Source organism: Nipponia nippon, unplaced genomic scaffold, assembly GCF_047370975.1.
Source record: "Nipponia nippon isolate SJK-2023a ecotype South Korea unplaced genomic scaffold, ASM4737097v1 scaffold_4, whole genome shotgun sequence".
In the NCBI taxonomy this organism is placed as follows: Eukaryota; Metazoa; Chordata; class Aves; order Pelecaniformes; family Threskiornithidae; genus Nipponia; species Nipponia nippon.
Window position 1 is genome coordinate 30607010 of NW_028262358.1, and position 17932 is coordinate 30624941.

General features: G+C 42.9%; 1 protein-coding gene across 5 annotated transcripts in view; it reads left to right on the forward strand.

Moving 5' to 3' along the window:
• The first annotated feature begins 1682 nt into the window (after positions 1-1682).
• The window catches only part of SOCS5 (suppressor of cytokine signaling 5), a 31638-nt gene continuing 15388 nt past the window's right edge, over positions 1683-17932 (forward strand). Inside the window, exons 1-2 of one of the 5 annotated variants that reach the window (XM_087776817.1) lie at positions 1683-1845; positions 16278-16374. The gene's annotated coding sequence lies outside the window, so the exon portion shown is untranslated. Of the gene's footprint in view, positions 1846-2351; positions 2739-16277; positions 16375-17932 lie in introns of those variants that run through there. The other 4 variants (XM_087776814.1, XM_087776818.1, XM_087776813.1 and 1 more) reach the window with 4 other exon arrangements.

Consider the following 17932-nt stretch of genomic DNA (forward strand, 5'->3'; position numbering starts at 1 on the left):
TCAGCCTCTCCGCACAGGGCAAGCGCTGCAGCTTCCCCCAGGCAGCTTGGTGGCCTCCACCAAACTCGCTACACTTTGTTGAGGTTTTCCTTGCATTCGGGGACCCAAAACTGGACACGCTATTCTACATGTGCCTGAGTAGAAACAGATAATCACTTTCCCTGGCCTACTGGCTATGCTCCTGATGGTACAACCCGGGATGCTTTTGGCCTCCTTTGCTGCCAGGACACGCTTGCTGTCCACCAAGACCTCCCTCTCCTGCAAAGCCGCACCCCAGCCCACCCGCCCCCAGCCTGTATTGTTGCAGAGGGCTCTTCCTCCCCCAGTGCTGGACTTGTTGAATTTCCTTGCATTTGTCCTCGCTGAATTTCACAGATTTCCTGTCAGGCCATTTGTCGCACCAGCCTAGATCCCTCTGAATGGCAGCTCTGTCCTCCAGCATTTCACTGTCCCACTTCGGCATCACCTGCAAACGTGACGAGCGCGCCCTCCATCTTCTCCTCAAAAGTCACTGAGAAAGATGTCAGACCTGGCCCCTGCGGTACTCTGCTTGCTACCGGCTTCCAGCGGAGCACAACCCACGGACCCCTACCCTCCGAGCCTGACGATCTAACCATTTTTTTCCCATCTAACCGTCCACCCTCCGCACTGTCGTGTCCCAGTTCGTCTGCCAGATGCGGAGAGATGAGATGCGCTCCGTTACTCGGAATACCAAGTTGTCTTTTTGTACCGGAGCAGCAGCGAGCGACCCCTTGGCCTGATGTGATCAAATGTACTTCAACTCATTTGCTCCCTGCGACAGGGAGGGAGGCTGTTTTGGACGGGGCATCGGTCCCTTCCCACAATACCCACACGTCTTCAGGAGCCTCGAGGTGCAGCGGCGAGGCCGGGGCAGGCACGCCGCCCAGCCACCCGCCTCTGCGCGAACGAAACCCCGCGCACCCGGGCCCCGCCGGGGAGCTGCGCTGGACGCTCCCGAGAAGCCTCTACGGGCCCCGCCGCCCGGCCCGGGCAGCCGGGCTGCCCGCAGCGGCTCCCCCCGGCCCAGCGGGCCCGCGCCCGGTGGGATCCGGGAGGCCGGGCGAGGCGCTGCCTCCCAGGGGCCGTCCCGCAAGGCCGGGGCGGCCGGGCACGGCCTACCGGGTGCCGGCGGGGAGCCGCTCGGCATCCGCCCCGGGAAGAAGCGCCGCGGGCGGCTCCCGCCGCCTGCCCTGGCGGCCACCGCGTTCCTGTTCTGACGCCGAGGGCCACGGGTGAACCGGGGCCCGGCGCCCGAGCCGCGCTCCCACCGGCGGGGCGGGGCGGGGCCGAGCTGAGCCCCCGCCCAGCCCCGCCGCCGCCCGCCGCCCGCCGCCGGCTGCCGCCATCCCCTCCCCCTCCCCCGCCGCTTCCTCCCGTCGGCCCCCGCCACGTGACCCAGCCCCGCCCCGCGCCCCTCGCCCGAACCCAAAATGGCCGCCGGCGAGACCCTTCCCAGAGTGGGCATCGTGCCCGACTCCAAGATGGTCGCCAACGGAGGCCGGCCGGAGACAGCCTAGCGGGTCAGGCCGAGCGCTGCCGCCCGGTAGGCTGGGAGAAGCCCCGCCTCAGCCAGCCTGCCGCTCCCATTGGCGCCGCGGAGGGCCAGGCCCGCTCTCATTGGCTAGCGAAGTGTCGCTCCCGCTCTCTCCGCTCCGGGGAACTATTTTCCATTCGGCGGAGGGGGGCCGGGGAGGGGGTTCCGCCGATAGCTCCGTCCGCTCCGAGCGGCAGGCGGCGGGCCCGGGCGGGGCGGCGGAGGATGCTGCGGCCGTTGGGGCCGCCGGGACGGCGCTGAGGCGTCGCTGTCCCCGCCGCGGCGCAGCGGTAGGTGCCTCCCGGCCGGGGCTCGGGCTCGGGCTCGGCGGACGGGACCTGCGCCGCTCGCCCCCCGGCGGCGGGAGGCGGCCGCTCCCCGCCGCGGCCCCGGCCCCGCCGCTGCCCGCTGAGGCCGCGGCTCCGTGAGGGAGGCGGGGAGCTGCCGCCGTCTCCCGGCCGCGGGCAGCCAGCGCCCGAGGCAGCCGGGGGAAGGGACGGGGCCGGGCGAGCGGGAGGGGGAGGGCTCGGCTGCGGACCGCCGCCGCGGGGCTCGGCCGGGGCGCGGCGGGGTGCCCGCGGGGGAGCAGGCCGCCCCGGGGCGGGGGGGGGCGCAGCTCCGCTGGGTCCCGGCCGCCCTCCTGAGAGAGGCGGGGGAAGCCGGGGCTGGCGTTTGCAGCCAAGCCCGGGGGGCCGGGGGTGAATCCGGTGCCGGCAGCCCGAGGCAGTCGGCCGGGGGAGCCCGGTGCCGGGCAGCTGGCGGGAAGGCGGCGCCGGGCTGCTGTTCTCGGGCTTCCAGCTTAATTTTGAAGCTGGTGCAGGAGCAGGGGGGGTCGGTCGGCGGGCTCCTGGAGTTGAGTTTGCACGCGTGTTCGTCCATGTGGAAATCGGCCTTGCACGGTTGCCGCTGAAGAGGCTTCAGGGCACGCAGCCTACTGCTAACCCCTTCTGCGGGGGGCTGGCACGTCGGGCATCGGGCTGCTTCCCTCACGAGCACTCGCAAAAGTTTGGAAGTCGTCTTTCTGCGCGTCTAACGCGAAGTTATGAATGTTTTTTTTGGAATTGTAAAAGCAGTGAATCGTGTCGTTTCTGCTGCTGTTAATTTTGCAATTCAATACTTGGGCTGAATCGCAAGAGCTTAATCCCCTGGAATATGCTTCTGTCTCTGATGGTTGTTTCATCAGGTTTGTGTATCATCTGAGCAGGTGTTCTTAGGAACACAGGATGTACAATAGTTACGCTTCCATTCCCTGAATGCTCACAGAATGCTTCTCTCTTTTTTTTCTGTCTCCTCTAAAGCTGGTCAAAGTTTTTTACAATGTTTCTATAATGGTAAACTGTAAATTTTATGCTAATCATCGTATGGGGTGCCATATCCCATCATCTGAAGTGTGATCCCTGACCATGCCATGCAAACCCTATTATGAAAAATACTGTGCTTTTCCACTGAAGCTAATTCCATTATGGTTTGTGACATTGGCTAGTTTAGTAAAGTTACATCTTTTCTCGCATAAATTGCAACAACTTCAGGCATGCTTTTGTTGGTGCAGTGTACTCCTATAACAGGAAAATATTTTGGAGATAGATATGGCCCAAGTGAAATATTTGCAGGTAGATGACATGAATGGATAGTACTACTAAAGCTTGCATTTATATAACCTTACTTAAAAATAATTGTGTTCCATAAATTTGCACAGAAGTTGACTGGATCTCATTTTAAACTGTTCTGCCTCCTTCAGGAGACAGGTGAACTAAGTGTGTGCATTGGAGACCAAGATGAGAGTGAAAATCTTGAGAGGTTTTTTCCCGGCTTTAAAACATTATGCGGAAGACTAAACTGCATTTTCATGGCTATTTAAATACTTCAAATACATTTGAGTGCTCTGTTTTCTTGAGTTTTTACTTTGTCTTAACATCTTTTGTGTAATTATTTTTTAAACTTAAAATTCCCTTAGAGATGAGCAATTGCATTTCAGGGCACCTTTTTTTCCCCTCCTTCTGGGTGAATGGCAAAAAAGACCCTTTTGTGGTTGCAAGTACCGCAGTAAATATTTTATTAGGTTTTAAGGGCGTTATCATTTAAAATGTAGCTTTAGAGTAGTTGCACTTTTTAATAATTTTGTTAATATCATATGAGTTAGGACCCAATACTGGAAGGAGATTGTTCAGTTGCTGGACACTTTATTGTGAACTTCTTTAAAGAATCAGTGTCTTAATGTGCCTTTCTAGAGGTGTTTTTATTTTTATTACAGGTTTATACAATGAGGGTGTAATTCCTAATTTCCTTTCACATAAACCTGGTTAACTTCAGTTTAGGGATGTTATTCCAAGAAACAGTACTCTTGCAGAAGAGACTTTTTAGTCCTATTCCACCCCACAAAGTGTATTTGTGCAACATGGAGATTGTAATTTATGGGTGCCAGAAGTTTTGAGTCCAACGAATTATTGAGGGGGATGGAATGTCCTTTCCTAAGTCCGTTTCAGGAAGGGAAGTTGGGGTTATGTCACTGGGTAATGACCATGAAGTACATCATAGCCCCCAAATGCCGTTTGCCTTACTCACTTAGATCTTGTAACTTTTCTTCTGAGTTCAAATCTCTCATGAGCCACCGTGCACACAGATGACGTTAGGGCAATTTTGTAGTTAGACAGTGTTACATCTATAGAAATCTTGAGGTGTGGTTCACACACCTCAAGACCTCGTGCCGTGCAGGTTTGTTCCGTTAAAGGCTTCCTGCTGAAGATGTTGTGGAGCCCTCAGCCTGAACATAACCCGTGTTATCTTGAATATGCCCAGTTGATGAGGTTGCTACAGTGCAATATTGAAAGAAGGCAAGTTTCCAAGTTAACAACCTCCTAATTCATTCAGTTGTCAATCTGTAAACCAAGATATTCAAGTGGACCTGGTATCAAAGCAACAGCTTTAGCAATAGGGTCTCTGTTAGAACAGATTTAATTTTGTCTTTTGGTGGGTTTTGTACATTAGTAACTGTGGCAGAGTGAATTAGCTATGCTTTTAGGGTGCATTCTTTGTCAGTCCAAAGCAAACTGCAAAAAAGAGTAAACAATTTTGAGACCCGATGGACTGAGCTGCTGAAATCTGTTCTGATTTTCCAGTTGGTCTTGCATCTACTCTGGTTTCAGAATTGCATTAGCAAGACAACCAGCTAGTGAATTCAGACAGCCGGGTAACATGCAGTAGCTTGACATGACTTCATACATATGAAAGCATTGGAAAAATGGCTGGGTTGGTCCTTGGAGGAATATCTAGAATTTCTCTTCTATTGGTCTTTTAATGATGGCAGGTACATCTAAGAAAGGGAGAGCAGATGGAAGGGATTAGAAATCGACTGTGTTCTATTAGAAAGGTTTTTGTTTTGTTTTTTTAATCCTCTTTGAAACATGTGAAACCTGCCACTCTGCAGCAAGGTTCTAGAGAGATGACTGTTCATCCAATTTGATGTGGCAACTCACATGTTTCCCTGATGGACTAATAACCCAAGATGGTATAACATGCATTTTTCTGATCTCATTCATTATGTTTAAAGTTAAGTAAGAGATGCATTTTAGTCTAATCAAAGGGTAGTGGTGATTGCGGTTAATAGTTGTAAATTACCTTGTCCTGTTGCTAAGTAGCTCGCTTTTTGGGAGATACTTCATGGGATTCAGATGACTCCATGTAACTTTCATACAGTAGGTTTATCTATTCTTAAGATTCAGTTAAAGTGGTGATGCTTCATTTACTGCTACAAATAGTGAAAATAAGCGTAAAATCTAAACAGGATACCTTTTTCTTCACTAAAAGGTACATTCCTGACTTTGTAGAATGGAAGAAAGAACTTTTGATGTAAAGGCTTCACCGTAAACTCCTAAAGTATTGATTCCTATTCCAAAATATTGGAATAGGCTGGCTAGCTAAGTAATTCTTCAGTAGCTGTCTATTTTAGGCTGATTTCCATGCCTCTTGTTTCCCCAAGAGCTATGCTTGGTAGTTTCTTCAACCTTAAGGGGAAATTAGCACTTAGTATTTATGTTGTGGTATTTATGCCTAGAGGCTTCATTAAGGCCACAAGGCTTGGTTGTGTTGAGCAATATGCAGTGCCTGCCCTCCATCTGATCATGGCCTGCGCTGTATTGAGATGCCTGCTGTCTTCTAAATATGTCTACCTAGTTTAAAAAAAATGCATTTTGATTTATGGGGTTTGGGGTCAGAAGGATTGTCAACTTTTCTGGTACTGTTAACCTAGGCATTAGTTTGAAACAAACATGCAATTGCTCCATTAAATAATAAGTGCTCTGAAATGATATGTATTTGTGTGGTTTGGTTGTTGGACAGCTTATTTTAATCTTTGAGCTATATCTAGTTAAAATATTGTATTTAAAGTTTAGTAAATGTATGCTATACCTTCTGGAGCCCTTATACTTTGTCAGCTCTATAAATTAACTCTGACACACTGAATATTTTTCACCAGCTAACGTAGCTGTTAGTTAAGTTAAATAAAGGAGAAAAGCCCACATGCTCTCTCCATGCATACAGCTGGACATCTCTGTTAAATTTTTCAACAAAAATGAAATTTTGATTGCTTTTTAAAGCTTCATGAATACACTAATTGGTGAATCATCTAATGTGCAGTTTAGTTTCAGGAAATATGAAATGGCTCACTAACTTCATGGTTATAAGATTATGCAGACCTTCTGAAAGTCTCAGTAAGAAAATGTGTGCAGTGGTGGTGGTTGATATTTTTGGCTGTGAGAGAGGTTGGCTAAAACTCAACGTAGTTATGCATAGTCTGCACTAGTTTACATGGTAGAAACTCATTTGAGGAGTTATCTGGAAGGAAGAAAGAGTAATTTTACAGGTTTATCTGCTCTTGGGACTTTATCCAGATTTTGTTAAAGAAGTCAGGAACCTCTTCTGGATCTGTAACTGGTCCTGAATTCCTGGATAATGTGGTAGTTGCTTTTCACCCTGTGCTTTTACACAGCCGTGGCTGTTGAATTCTTCAGCCTTAATGTTGGACAGCTGCAAAACATTTAAAGCCTATCTTTGAAAGATTGGGATAAGAAGGAGGGGGAGATGGAGGCTGTCCAGATAAGTAATACTTCTTGAGGACTCTGAAGAATTTTCTTTATGTAGCCATATACAGCGTGTTCCTGGCTGGCTGGATATTACTTGATTATTTACTGTATTATCAGCTGAAGTATTTAAGCCAGTAGTCCTTTCTTGTGAAAGTTTGGCTCCCTACAGTAGTTGAAGAATCAGGGAGGTCAGGAATTTGCTTTTCTTCTTGGTGCAGCAGAATAAGAAAAAATATAAGTGCAGTGCATAAGGTCTCTTTGTAAACTCAAGGTTTTTATAGAAAATATTCTCATCATTGTTGAAGGTGCATGAAGCATTCTTAGAATACTGTGGTATTGCAATGTTTACGGTGAGCACCAGTTTCTTATAGGCAGAAGCTTTTACAGTGTTTGGAAGTGCTTCAGCAATTTCTCATTGGAGTATATTTACAAAGGCAGAATCTGAAAGATTGCTTAAAAATGATAGTGCAGTAGAAGCAATTGAAAATAGTTTTCCTGCAATACTAAATCTGATAACATTTTTGCTCCTCCTCAGTAGAATGAATTCTAATAGTAATTCAAGAGTCAGCCTGGCACCCAGATGAAATCATTTGGGCCTCATTGCTCAACACCCAAATGTCAATTGTAGGATTAAGAATTGTAATTCTGGAATAAAAAGATCTGGCACTTAGCACCTTTTACGTATGTCCATTAGGCTAGTAGAGACTCAAGGACTGCAGTTGAATTAATTAGGCTTGATCAAGACTGATCAAGATAATCTCTTAGAATACTTGGCCTTTAGTAGCAAAAATGTGGATTGTAGTGATTGCGTATGCCAGTTTGACTTAGTTTTCTTCATGGAACTTGGATAGCTAGGGATGAATATGTTTAATAGGGCAGACCTGCAAGTACCCTGTTTCTTGAAAAGAACTTGAACACCAGACTTTCATCTCCAGGACATCTCTAACTTCTGGTACCTTGAATTCTGTCGCTTAGGTACATCTGCTTTTATATCTAACTATATACTCTGCCTCTGTACCTTAGGTTTTTGGTTTTGCAGTAAGGCCTGTGCAGCAGAGTCTGATTTACTGACTGACTCGCTTGTGGAAAAAGTACCCATTACTAAACTTTGGTTTTGGAGAGCTTTTACATTTGGCCTCTGCGAAGACGGAAGTATTTTAATCATTCCACTAGTGCAATAAGAGGTCTCTTACTCTTTTGAAGTAGCATATGGATAAAGTGAATTCATTTTAGACTGCAAATTATCTTTAATCTTCAGTTGACTTGAAACCTTGTGTGATAGATTTGGTTAAACACTTATACTGCTTAGTTGATGCTTTGTTTTCTTAGATCTTTAATTTTCACATTTCTGTTGGGGAATGGTGAATTACATACTTTTTTTTAAATGTATGTTAAACCTCACTTGGATAGAAAGTGAAATTCAATTAAATATACAAATAGCACTTTAAAATTGGTTTGTAGTTTATTACTTCAGATGTGCTGGATGAGTAGTTAAACCAGTAATTCTATCAAAACACATTTTTTATTTAAAATTTGCTCAGTAAGTTAAAATTTCTGTTCACTTGTGTCTGCAGTATTTTAGACTTGGTAGATCTCATTTCTCATTCATTGGTCTTGCTCATGGCTTGGAAGAGGAAAATAACTATGTATTTTTAAGCTGCCAAACAGTTGTGGTGGTAAAATTATTAATACTTAAGATTGAGAGGTCTGGCTAAAAGGTTATCTTTACTAAAAGAACATTCCTTTCAATTAAAAGCTAACAGTCTGTGATTGTTTCCAACTCCCCGCTTCTGAGCTAGGATAATACTGGGTGTGCCATTCCTATAGGCTCCACCAAGAACCATCCCTCCATATTGTCATGTTACTACTTGAGTCCTCCGTAGAATTGTGGCTGTTAGCACGGGACATGAGGAGTCATCCCTCTCAGGGAAGGGTCCCTGGCTTTGTTAACATTGAAATGATTGTTTTTCCTTGCCTTTTTCCTTTTTCTGAAACAATATATAGGTTGGGTCTCTGCAATCACTTGACAGAGAACCAGGCAGCTGCTGTCAATGTTCTGTCACTGTGATCATAGTTAATAAAGCTTCTGTCTGACCTGTCCTAAATTGTACCTGTGTTATTACGCCCTTGGAGTCTCCAGATTCTCTGACACAGTTTCTCAATTTTTATTCAGCCAGTTTGTTTAATCTGTGATGTTCTCCTTTCTTTTCTCTTCTGGGTTAGTTGGTAATGGCTTGTTGAGGGAGACCAACTTGCCAGGGAGACCAGCTCTGAGTGTTGGCGTTGGCCTAAGAGAGTGAGCTGGGGTGCAGATGGTGTGATGGGACGAGGTGGTGCAGAGGGGTAATGGTGTTGTGTTGTCAGACTGCAGTGACTTGTTCTCTCTTTAGTCTGTCTCATCTAGACACACCCTTAATGTAAGAAAAATCTCTTGAATCCAGTGAGCAAAGTTTCTGCTGCCAGGATCTCACTGGGTATTTCTGCAAGTTCTCACCAGTGGCGTAACTCATGGACATTTGACTTTAAAACTTTTGCAACAAATGTGATCTGCTTTGATTTTGCTTTATTTTTATTTATTTGTTTATTTATTAATAGTAAGTCAAGGCCTTAATGCAGATTGTCACTGGGTAGATTTGGATATAAATTGGATTTAAAGGTTCAGTATCACATCAGCTTTATCTTCAAAAATGTATGTGGTTTATCTACTGAAGAAGTTCCTCATAATTATTGTCCTTAAGATCTGGACACCTTATTTATGGAAGCAAGACATTTGACAACAGGACCTCTGGTTCTTACAGATGCAAGACAAATTGTATGTAATAATTTAGATTAAGATTATGAGATTAAAATTTCTGTTAATATAATCTTGGAGAATGCAAAGGTACTACCTCTGGGTTTAAGGCCCTGAACTGCAAAGTACTGACTGTGGGAGAGGATATCAGGGATGTGTTAGTAAATAGTTCCTCTGTTCTTGTATTCTTTGCTGAGCAGCATGCGTTGGCCAGAGAGGTTTTTTACTAGGTGTACCCTTTGGTGGTCAGGGCTATTCTTATGTTACATCCCATTACTGTATTTCAGGAGTGCATCATCTGCCTGTTAGCATTTGCTGACATTATTAGCTTATAGCCTGGTTTGGCAATTAACAAAATTCTGTCCCCTCTTGGATTATGACATTGTGATTGTTCGTTTCTTTTGACAACTTAGTTATCTTTAGAAGAGAAAGTTTGAAATGGACTTTTGGAGAAAATCTACATTTATTCTGGAAGCTTAACATATTGTGCGCTGGTAAAATTGTAGAAATACTGATTTTCTAATTCCTATTCACTTACTTTGAGGATGAGAATTCTTTTTTGTTCTTTATAATAAAGATAACTTAGCAATTAGTCCTAATGGCAATTCCAAAATAACTTCTCTTATGGTCTTCTATGATGCTTTCATGTCTCAATTAAAATGTTTGCAAGTTCAGTAAATCCACACAGTAGTCTGTAGAGGTATTTTTATTGTCCATTGAATTGTATTCTAGCAAAATTTATTTTAATAAATATAAGAACTCTTTCAGATTGACCTGCTGATCTACTGTTTCCCTTTACTGGAACTAAAAAGAGAAAATCTGGAAATCTGTCAGAAGGTTTAATTTTTATAATGCTGAAACAGTTGTGCTATAAGAAGCGAGAAGACTGCTTTGCCTCAAGAGTCTGGGTTGACCAGTGTCAGTTCTCATGTGCAGACGATACAGTTTTGTTCTCTCAAATTCCTTGGGGTCTGAAGCATCTGTTAGAGGATTTAGCATTTTTGTTGGTAGAACTGTTAGTCCTTATATGCATATGACATGGTTTTGTTCTCTCAAACTCCTTTGGGAGTAAAGCATCTGTTAAAGGATTTTCAGTGTTTTTTGTCAGAAGGAATATGACTAAAATTAAAAACTATCAAGTAATTACACTCATCTATAGCTCAGAGTTGCTTATGTGGATGACTGATGACCGCTGCATTGAAAAAGTTTTCTATTTTGATATTTGTCTAGCAGTTGTGAAAAGAATAAACAAGATTGGGGCCTTAAGGTCCAGACCAGTAGAGTAATTTGTGTCTGAAAAAGCAGTAGTCGTCTTGTATTTTAGATTAAGGTTTGGACTTAGATTCAGTATGGCATGTGGTTTTGGAAAAACATTTTGTTCTATTGTAGACCATAGAAAAGTACATAATTCAAGCAAAACTGAATTTTTGTTGATTAAACGTATACTTGTTTCTAGGAGTAGGTCTGGAAGCCAGCTTCTAGGGGCTAACTCTTAAGGGGTCTGAAAGTTTGAAATCTCCCTGCTTTTGTGCGTTGTTTGATTTGTCCGTTCCCCACACCTATTGATCACTGTTGTATTTTTTTGTGAGTGCTGTTTGGCGTTTTTTGTGACTAGTTTTGATGAGAATTTTAAGAATGGAAAAAAATTAGCATAGTAATGTATCATCAGTTGTCTTTTTGAGGCATCTATATTTAACTGATATTTGGAAATCCTTGTTAGTAGTGAGCTCCAGAGGAACTTTACAGCCCTGTTTTCAGCAATGCAGTTGGTTTATTTGGGGAGAAAATATTCTCCCTGAGCATCGTAGATGATAATAGATAAGCTGAAGATTTGCAGTTATACCTATTTTGTAAATGGTTCTTAAGATGTAAATGACTTTGGTCTTAGTCCTGTAAGTTCTTGCTTATAGGCTCAAAAATTACCATGTTATGAAATCACTTTTTGTTTCAGTTATGCAAATAATTCCCTTATTTTGACTGTGTCGCAGTAGAAACAAAGACTGCAAAAGATCTACATAGCCTATGAATTCTATAATATTTTTTAAACTTTAGTCAAATATGAGAGATGAATCAATTTTGTACCATAAGCCAATCATCTTGATGCTAGTGAAGTTAACATGGCATACTAATAGTATATCTATGCATGATTGAGAAATATGTCATTCCTGTGCTTGCTTTAAAGCCTGTAATAAGTGAAAAGAATCTCGATTTGCCAGTTTCATCGACAGAGGCGTGTATAATTTCATGCAAGTTTCTTAATGGGACAATTGCAATGGTGTTTTCTGTTTTCCTGAGAAATACAGAGGCATTAAGACTTTTTCTTTTTTCCCCTCATAATCCCAGAGAGCAGTGAGTAAAGCAAACCTGAAAATTGTGGAGAAAAGAGAATACTGTTGTGTAAGGAGGTAAAATGCCATATAACTGTGGTTTACAATTTGTTCATTACTATGGAATGTGATAAAATTATATTCCTTTTTTTTAATATTAATGCTTTGACGGAAGTTGGATACAGCAAAGATGTGCCCTTTTTGTTATGCAGTACAAATCTAGAAAGAGGCTAGTCTTGTTCAAGGTCCGTTCTCAATTTTTTCCTGTAAACTTACCACTTGTATCTCATTTTCTGAGTTCTCACAAATGTTGGGCTTGGTTTCTTCTGTTACTCACAGACTTGCTTTTCTTTGTACCATTAAGTTATAGCTCTAATGCCAAAAAAATCTACTTTGCAATTTAATTTTGGCTGACTTGAAGAGGATCAGTAATTATAGTCACGGTTTCCAGCAAGTTGAGTTTTTCCAGCAGTCTTTCTATGAAGAATGTGGCTGTGGATTAATTGAACATAAAAATGAGTCAAAAACTTTTTTCTGCCAAAGGGAAACATAGGAGTAGGTGCTATTAAGGTTTTCAAAACTTTGTTACCTAGGTAATTTGTAGATCTACTGTGAGCTGTTGCTCAAGGAAGTATAAAACTGATTTAGTTTAGTGAGAAAGTTACTGGGGTACAGCTTACTTGTAAAAAAGATGGCAATCTTGTGGAAGTGTTTTTTAATTTTCACTCTTAGAAACAAGTCGATGTCAAGGCATTTTTAAAGCCTACTGCCTCCGAGCTTCCTGCCAACAGTGAGGTTGTCATCTCTAAAGCACGGTACTCTGTCTTTTTTCAAGTTATTCTGAATTCAGAGAGGACAGTAAGTTAACAGTTGTTGATTTAAGAATATGCTGACATCATGGATGACATTCCTAAGAGAATTTCTTCTTCTGCCTTGCTAGTTTATGCACATTCCTGTAGTGTCCTGGAGGGGCTGAGGAGGCAGCAGTGGTGCTCCGCGGCAGCAGGATGACATACTTTAGTCGTTGAATAGTGTATGATAGTATTCAGCTGATGCCTCTCTTCTGAAGGATATTTTAGTTCTGCGGTTTCATTAATCACCGTAAGTTTTCCTAATGCTCAGTATGCACTTTTCTTTTACAAAAACACCATAGTACTGCTATAAGGAATGATCTAGAAGGAAACACTTTGCAAACGTAGTTTGTTATTAGCATGGAAAAGTAGTCTTGATCTTAGCTGTCGTTACTGTGCTGTCAGAAACCCTCATGGTTTGCGTATAGCAGGAGTTACGGTGGTGTTACAGATACAGCTACATTGGCAAAATTTCTGGTCTTTGATTTGGGACAGTGATGGAAGCCAAATCAGGGAAAGAATGTCAATGTACAAAGCTACCTCTCTGTTACAAAATCTTACTAGGTAGGCCTACTGATACAGCACCATTTGCAAATCCCTTAAGCACAGATGAATCCAGTGCTTCTGATCTTTGTTTTCTACTCATTTAGCTTTGCATGTGTATTTTATAATTTTTTTAATAATTTTGGAGTTGAACCATGTATTTAGCTCTCATGGGAAGTACTTTGACATTTGAGGCAGCATAGGTAGTTAAATGCCTCTGTGCAGGAGCTAAGCCTGGGGCTCAAATAACTGCATGTAGAAAATTGGTACTCAAAAGGTTTTGCAAGCATACCTATCCTATACGTGCAGGAATTAAGTAGATAGGAGTAACTGTGTATTCATGTGCTTTGGTTGTTGTATGGGAGTGCACAGGAAGAAGATAGACTTGAGCCTCCTTGGTGAAGAAGCAGCAGCAAAGAAATGTATCATGAAGTGAGGAAGGAGAAGGAGGTGAAATCAAGTTCTGTGTGTGTGGAGTCTGCAGAGCTGAAGCTTGCAGTGTGTCGGTGGCAGCACAACCACTGGTGGTGGTGATACCACACTTGTGTGCGATCCTGGGGCTGTAATGTAGTGCCAACAGGTGCTGCTGTTAAAAGAACTGTTGCTGGTTTTGCATCTTTCTCCCCTCTTGTCAGGTAGAAAGGACATATGACCATGGAAATCTGTCGTGGGGGAAGTCTTGTCAGGGGAACATGTTAAAGTCCTTGAATGTGTCCAGAGGAGGGCAAGAAAGCTGGTGAAAGGCCTGGAAGGAATGTCCTGTGAGGAGCAGCTAAGGACTTTGGGCTTGTCTAGTTCGGAGAGGAGGAGGCGGCTGAGGGGCGACCTCATTGCTCTCTACAGCTTCCTGAGGGGGGGACGTGGAGAGGGAGCTGCTGATCTCTTCTCCCTGGGATCCTGTAAGAGGATGTGTGAGAATGGTTCAAAGCTGCGCCGGGGAGGTTTAGACTGGACGTTAGGAAGCATTTCTTTACCGAGAGGGTGGTCAAACACTGGAACAGGCTTCCTAGAGCGGCGGTCGATGCCCCAAGCCTGTCAGCGTTTGAGGCATTTAGACAATGGCCTTAACAACATGCTTTAACTTTTGGTCAGGCAGTTGGACTAGATGATTGTTGTAGGTCCCTTCCAACTGAAATAGTCTATTCTATAAAACAAAAAAACTAACCACCACCACCACCACCCCCTCCCAAAACCAAACAACCAGTATTTAGACAGAGGTATAACTTTGGACCAGGTGTAGCTATATTCAAAGGTAATCCAATTTAAGGCTGGCTATATGTAGCACTCTTCTCATGATACTTCATATAGCTTTAAATTGCCCATAATGGAAGTTGAGCAATGGTAAGTGGAAGTAAAGAGTTAGTGGCTGTGGCTGTTTCTGTTTTTATTTATGTATGATTTGAGGTTAAATAGGATATCCAGGATTGCTTGGAAGAGAGTCAGAAGAGTGAAGAAAAACCTCTACTTGTCATTGTGTTTTCTTACTGTTGAGGTAGGGTTTTTCCCCTCTTCAGACTCTTTGAGGGGTCTTATCTGGTCCTTGTGGACTTTAGCTCCTGCTTACTGTGGGTCTAAAAAGTCCTCCATTTTCTGTAATAACTTAAGAGAATATTGTCTTCTATATATGTCCATGTTGCTTCACTTTGTTGCTCTCTGCCTCCACTCAGTACTCTCAGCATGGAGTATACCACTGTACAAGATCAAGGCTGTTAAGTCTTCCAATTCGGTGTAATATCTCTGAGGCTTGCAAAGGTCACTCTGATTTGTCTTTCATACAATGTTTTCTGGAGAAAACAAGATGGCATAGAGTGTTAATGTTACCTGATCTCAATGAGTAAACAAATAGTTGGAATTTTTAGAGAGAAAGATAGTTTTGTTTTATTTGTTTGCTGGATCGTCCTGCTCTGTCATTTCACTGAACCTGACATTGTCCATTACACAAATAACTCTTGAGAGCATCTGGTTGTTCACCCATCATTTTGCAAGCTCTTAATGGACAATTTGAATAGTTGTGATTCTATATCATTGACAAAGTGTCCTATTTTGTTGTGCAGCTGTACACTTCTGTGGCAAAATGCAATGCTGCATAAGTGAGAATGGGAGTTCACACATGAGTCATTGTTCCCACTGGTGTTCTTCCTTCATCTCTTACTTCCATAGATAATAGGAAGTGTTAGAAAATTTTTAAGAGATGCTGTATTCAGTTGTTTATAACTTTGCTGAACTCTAATCTTTTGGACTGAAATACTTTATGCCTTTTCTTTGCATTGAGTTTAATTTTGTTCAAAGCTTTCAGCCAAAATTCCTCATCTGTTTTCAGAAACAAAACCAGAATAATTGTGCTGGGTTTTTTTATGTCAGTCTCTTCTTTGAAATATTGTAGTGCACCTCTGAACAGGAACATCTACTTGAAATTTGTCAGTGGGTGACCTCTGGCTGAGATGTAATGTTTTAATTTTATATGAAAATCTGCCAAAATTGAGCCAATTCTCTTTTTGAAAATTTGTGATCTGGACATGGCAACATTTCCTTGTGGAATCTCCTGGAGACTGTCTGCACTCTGTGTGCTCAGCAGGATTTTTCTTTCAAGTACATCTCTGGACTGCAGTAAGCTGCGCAGAGCCTGGGAACCAGAAGTGTCCCAAGTTAATTGGGGGGTTGAGAGGGGTCTTATGGCACAGAGCCAGTTGGGAAATCTCTGTGAGACAGCCCTGGCACATGTCAGCTCCAGAATCAAGCACTCATTCCTCCTCCTTTCCTGTCCCATCAGCTCCCCAATACCTCCAGACTCCTACCAACACCTGTAACTCTTGACTGTGACTTTGACTGCGTTAAGACTTTTTTTAGAGAAGGTGAGGTATCCATACTGGGCTAACGCTTGGCTTCTGCTGTATGTGAACAGATATGTTACTTCTGAGCATAACAAGGATGCCACTCGTCATACTAACGTGGAACTGTGGGTTGTAGAGAGCGTACTCAGTCACTTCCATATGAGTAGGGTATGTGCATTTGGTCAGTACCGATTGCTGTGACAGTCGTCCAAAAAAGCTCCATCTGATTCTTTAGAGACCTTAACAGATAAAATCTGGAAAGACTACTGAGACAATGAACGTAATTTTTTTTTTTCTTCAGGAGTTCCAAAGTGGACCAAGTTTGGCTGTACTTCTATAAGGATAGCAGAAGATGTTCCACACAAAGTCCACACTTCCTGAATTTGTAAGATGAGGAGGTAGGGTTTTTTTAAGACAACTGAAATGTGACTTTTTCAGACATTTTTCCTACAACAACTTCAACTTTGAAAAACTATTTTAGGTAGATACCCAGCCTATAAAATTCAGACCAAATCAGAAAGCTACAGAAAGCCACTGAACTTGGTCTGATAATGGGAAGTGTTAGGTGATGGTAATAAATAAATTATTTAAAACAAACAAACAAAAAAATGTTTTCAAAGGCATGTCCCTCTTGCTGGGAAGAAGACTTTAAGCCCACCAAGTAGGCTGAATTTCTCTGCTGCCTTTGAGGTGGCTAGTTCAAGCTTTAAGAAAGATGGCCTTGCCTGTTGACACTGTACAGCTTTAAGTACCCTTTTAAAATGCATTTCCCCTGTAGCAAAATCCATGTCAATTATGTAGACACTTGAAGTTGTGTGAGAGAGCCTGCACTGAATTTTATTGCTGTTCTTCCTCTGAACCCGCAGCAGGGCCCACTGCGGCAATGTGAACTTCACAGGGAGTTAGCACCCAGTTGAGCAGGAGTTTCTTTTCCATGTTTGTTCAGTATAGGAGAGAACAGACAGAATTTGTTGAAAGATGTTCCAGTCTGGCTGCTTAGCAGAACTCTTATGAAGGTAAATCTTCATTTGTCTTCAAATCATGACAGATTTTGTTACCTACAGATTAGTCCTGTATGCCTATGTGCTGCTGATGCCAGTGCTATCAGAAATTTGCAGTCTTATGTACACTTAAACACTAGACAGTGTTCTCTGGTTTTCCCCTCCTTCCCCCCCGACTGGTAGACTCCTGCCAATCTGTACCAGAAGCATTTGAGATCTGTGTAAAGTTGCACAATTGGTTTTAGTTATTCAGACCCTTCAGCTTTATCTAATGGTTTCAGGGGTGCTCAAGCTGTGGCTAATCATGGGTATCTCAAGACAATTTCTTAGTTTTTATCTATGAATGAGAATTTGGAATCCTCACTCTTGTGATCACCATGCATGTTTTCCATCAGGAACTCCTGGCCACTATGTGACAATAGCTAGATATGGAAACTGCCACATGTCTCCTAATGATAAATTGAGGAAACTTACATTTCTACATCAAGAATCAAATTCTTTTTCATCATGGAGGATATTTAAAGATCATAGCTTCCTGAAATATTATTGAACAGGTTGTCCCTGTCTTCTTGAAAACGTTTATGTAGATTGCCTGGTATTTTAAGTAACAGTTGAACCATCTTTTTGAAAAAATGAAGAGGAATAGTTCTTGTATTTTTATGTTAATAGTTTTTCCTGTTAACAGTGTTATGCCTCCTGGATCTTCTGAAATGTACAGTATTTTTCTAGATGAGTCTTAGTCTCGAGGCTTCATTTTATTTTTTTGCTGCACAAATATGACTTTCATTTAATCTTTCATTTAATAAAACATGGTTCCTGGTATAAGGAGAATCTGGTTTAACAGTAAGGAATGGGTTTTCACAGAAATGGCTAAACCGACGTTAACAGCTCGCTGCTACTGGTAGAGATGGTTGTTCTCCCTTTCTCTCTTTGCATAAGACCGCGGAGCTTCTCC